General features: G+C 39.2%; 1 protein-coding gene across 1 annotated transcript in view; it reads right to left on the bottom strand.

Annotated features, from left to right (window-relative positions):
* The window catches only part of LOC105523105 (receptor-type tyrosine-protein phosphatase mu-like), a 403,681-nt gene that overhangs the window by 397,746 nt on the left and 1,071 nt on the right, over positions 1-4,864 (bottom strand). The gene's annotated exons all lie outside the window — the stretch shown is intronic.

The raw sequence follows: 4,864 nt of genomic DNA, 5'->3' as shown, positions 1-4,864 counted from the left end.
GGAGGGGGAGCTTGCAGTGAGCTGAGATCTGGCCACTGCACTCCAGGCTGGGTGACAGAGCGAGACTCCGTCTCAAAAAAAAAAAAAAAAAAAAAGAAAGGAGGACTCCGGATGCTCCTCGTGCATGGCAGGTTTTGAGAAGCACACCACTGCCACTCTTCATGGCCCTCCTTCAACTTTCCATGTGTTTCTCCTTTATAGCTAAGAGGGCACAAGGGGAGTGACCCTCCCTTGCTAGGATCTCTGGAGCTTGTCACATCCCACACCTGAGTACACAACACTTCTCTTCTCATCCTGTTTTTGTCTTTTTCTCTCACATACTCCCAGCCCCTTAATTACACCCTGGCCTTGCCAGCCGCCTCACCAATGATGGGGGCACTACAGACTAGGAAGCTTGGTGACTAAATCTTTCCTCCTCCTCACCCAAGGCAGCCCAACTTATTTTTCTCTGCTGGGTTTTTCAGAACTACAGTGTAAACTCAGGCTTTCTGATGACTAAACTGAAAACCACCGCAGTATTTTAGGAAGCAAAAAAGCAACATCCTCTTATAATGCAAGATTTACATTATTTTGTACCTCTTTAGAATGTTTAATTTGTGAGTTGGAAAGACATTAATAATTAAACCTCCCTCACTTATAAAATAAGCCTATTAACATGCATGTTATATTCATAAAGATAGTAAGCACACTAAAAAGTGAGACTGTAGGAAAGTTGGTTTTCAAAGAGAAGAATCTCAGAATTAAAGTAAAATGCATGGTGGACATAACCCCTAATAAGAAAAATGTTTCACTGTTGAAAAGCATAAAACTCATTAAAATGCCTTATTCCCTAAATGAAAACTAAGCCTTGGGATATTTAGATAATACATGCTCATTCTAGAAAACTTAATGAAATCTAAAACAAAAATTGAAAGAAAACAATAGTTAATCTAACACATAGTTCCTCTACTATATACAGCCTCACAATTCCTACAATATATTACAATCCTTAGAGAATTATGAAAAATTTAAATAAAGCTATTGACTTTTCTAGAATTGTCACAGAATTAAATTCTGAAACCAACTTTTACCAAATCTAAAAAGGCTAGGCTACGCTTCATTTATAAAGAATTTATATAATCTGAAAACATAATTCAAAGTACTTGTTCATTAAAGAAAATTAATTTTGCATTACCCAAATTATATACACACTTATCCATATATCACTATATGTCAATAGATTATTTTCTTAAAATCTTTAAAAATAACCCTTTGAAAACATGAGAGACTTAAACCTATAATTTTCTAGATCAGAACAATTTATTATGCCTAAGCAATTCTCCTTTACATATACAGAACACTAAGAATGTTATAGTAATTTCTTAGCATATTTCTTTCATGCTCACTGATTTAAATTTGAAGTATTTTCTTCATTATCAATTTTCAATCTAGCGAAAGCACCTTGAAAATGTAAAATGCTACGACTACAGTTATCTGAAAAAGAAAAAAACTGCTAAACAAATATATTACCACTCTTTGCAAAGGGTGTTTTAAAATTCTATATTTTGAAAAAATTTCAGATTTATAGAAGACTTGCAAAAACAATACAAACTGTACAAGTACACCCTTCACCCAGCTTCCCCCTGATGTTAACATCTTACATACACAGAGCAGAATTACCAAAGCTAAGAAATTAACATTGGTACCACACTACTAACTAAATTACAGGCTCTATTCAGATGTCAGCAGTTTTCCTACAAACATCCTTAAAATATTATTTTAAAAAATTAATTTATCCACAAGAGTCCCAAATTCACAAAGTTATGTTAACGTTTAATATAGTTCAAATACTACTGTAGCTGAAACAAAGAGCTAAGTCTGTATTTCTATTTCTGCAAACCAAAGCTTGCTTAGCAGAACTTAACACATCAAAACCATTATAAGGTAGAACTAAACACTTCATTGTATTACATAATGTATGTTGCAACTTGGCTTTTAAGAAATTGGGTCAAAGAGGAATAACTTGCCAACTTGTTGGATTCTCACCATGCAAAAGAGAATTTCCAACAAAAGTAAAATGATTTAACTTTCTCATATCTTACTTATATACCATCTTACCAGTTATTTTTAGTGAACACTAAAGGCCTAGAAGATATAAAGTGAACCTCCATTATTTTGCCTAACAAATTAGAAACTGTAATGATAAAAAACAATTTTTTAACCCCGGTATGGTGGCTCACGCCTGTAATCCCAGCAGTTTGGGAGGCCAAGGCAGGTGAATCACAAGGTCAAGCGATTGAAACCATCCTGACCAACATGGTGAAAATCCATCTCTACTAAAAATATAAAAACTAGCTGGCGGTGGTGGTTGTGCATGCCTGTAGTCCCAGCTACTCAGGAGGCTGAGGCAGGAGAATCACTTGAACCCAGGAGGCGGAGGTTGCAGTGGGCCGAGATCATGCCACTGTACTCCAGCCTGGCTACAGAGCAAGACTTCATCTCAAAAAAAAAAAAAAAAAAAAAACACAATTTTGTAATGAAATACATAATTATAGTAAGCAACGTCATCACAGACCAAGATCCTAATACTTTTCCAGTAAGTTTAGCATTCTATTTCTGATGTCTGGTATCCAAATCACATGTAGTCCACCTCCAGAAGGGGTTAATTAACAGTCTTAACAATCCAAACTCATTCCAAAATAGGACAGGAGAGCACTGCAGAAGGCAAACAGCAGAGTGCCTTGTGTAGATGATATCTGAGTTATACAAAAACCCTTGACTGATTATGTGTTTATAAACCCTCACGATTAGTCCATTGGTCTAAAAAGAACCCAGTGTGAAAAGGCAAGCCAAGTCTAACTTTTAACAATCACTTCTCTCCCTCCAATTTATTATATATTGGTCCATTCACACACAGTTTGAACATGTGCAAATGACCAGGATTCCCATTAGTGACTTATTCAACAAATAGTAATGCCTGTGACATCTAAGAAACTATGAGAAATGTTATATGAGAAAGCCAGAAGAAAATGAAAATTGGCTTTGCCCTCAAGGAGCTTACAATCTAGGTCTTCTATCTGTAAAATTTGTTCCCATGTCAAGTGAAAAACAGCCAATTAGTACAATTTCTGGAAGAAACATAAAAAGAAATGTGTCAATGCCACTTCTAGCACTCAGAATTAACTTTCTCAACATACAAAAACAAAAAACAAAACCCTGAGTCACACCTGTACTACCTAAATGCAATATGGAGAGAAAAAAATAATGAAGTGAAACATAACTGATCCTTGCACATATGAAATTTGCCAACTTCACTTTTCACTTTTTTTTTTTTTTGAGATGGATTCTCACTCTGTCACCCAGGCTGGGGTGCAGTGGTGCCATCATAGCTCACTGCAACCTGGAACTTCTGGGCTCAAGCGATCCTCCTGCCTCTGCCTCTAGAGCAGCTGCGACCACAGGCACACGCCACCACACCCAGCTAATCCAATTTCACATTTTTTAAAGTTCAACGCTTCTGAGGCATGGCTTGGATGCTGCCCTTTACCCAGTAACATGCCAGGATAACTCTGGCTTTCTAGATAGAAAAGAAAACACATTTCACTTTATGGTATGGTAACTCAAACAAATAGATATATTTCTTCCAAATGAAAAATCAGGCTAAATTTTAGTAGAAGTCTATTTTGGCTTGACTGATCATTTACATCAGCCTTAACAAGGACATGGGTCAGTACAACTGAGGCTGAAATCCTTCTTGGTGATGAGGAAATCATGGTTTAAATAAGCAATATAAATATTTGTTTCCACCCCCTTGCACGCAATTTAAAAATCCATCCAAATGATATTTGACATAGCTTAACTTTAAACAAATCCCAAGCAGGGAGTTATGGATCTTAATAAAGAGAAAAACATCACTAGGGCTCTCATACTTGGCTTCTAATATTAGTGAGTTACCAGGCTCTCAAATTGGCGAGTGCTACTCTGTTATTCGCTAATAAGAACGCAGACCAAATTCCGCATCCCTTTTATAATCAGACGACAGTGCATCATTGTGTTAAATCCTCCGGAGCACGTGCAATTACCAGGCAGTTGGGGAAACACAAAACGTGGAGAAAGGATATTTCTGTATTGAAGGTGATGGTTTGGGTTTCCAAACCTACAAGTTCCACTCCTTCTCTGAGGCCAACTGTGATCAAGGGTCCTGCAGATCAGCACCACACAAGACACAACTAATGTGCCTGTGAGTCCAGAGCTCCAGCAGCCAGTGGTCCTGGACCCCAAGAAAAGAAAAAGGTTTCCACGCACCAGAGGACCAAAGGTTTTTACTGCTTAAAAGATGCTCTTTACTGTTTATGAAAGTCCCCTTCACTAAATTCTTAAAAAGCCCAACTTAGTCATTCAACTCACTTGTCAAACGCTGAGACCTATTTTGCAAAAATCAAGTTTAAGACCAAAGGGCAGGCTTTTTTAATTAAGAGAAAAAGAAAGCCCTCCGCCCCCATTGCATGTGGACCTTAAAGAAACTAATCTAATAAACACTAGAAAGGTGGTGTGCAAACGGGCCAGCGTTTGCCGTCCATCCACCTGTGTCATCCAGGTAATAAAGGTGATCCTGGAGGTTATAAACCCCTGTGACAGGGTGCCGGGTTCGGCCCCACGCCGGACCCCCGACTCCGATCCACAGATCCTCTCCATGAGGGGCTCCCCTGGGCTTAGAACGCCCCCGCGCGCGCGTGCAGGCACACACGCGCGCACACTCACACGCTTGCTCGCACATCGCCAGTGCCTCTCCTTCCCACCTGGGACCCCCGAGCAGCCGGGCTGGGTGAACAAGTTGCCGCTGGCCGCGGCGCTCCGCTAGGGGGCCGAGGGTGGGGAGGGGGAG

Source organism: Colobus angolensis, unplaced genomic scaffold (assembly GCF_000951035.1).
Source record: "Colobus angolensis palliatus isolate OR3802 unplaced genomic scaffold, Cang.pa_1.0 Scaffold45, whole genome shotgun sequence".
Taxonomy (NCBI): domain Eukaryota; kingdom Metazoa; phylum Chordata; class Mammalia; order Primates; family Cercopithecidae; genus Colobus; species Colobus angolensis.
This window is presented reverse-complemented; position numbering and strand designations above follow the sequence as displayed.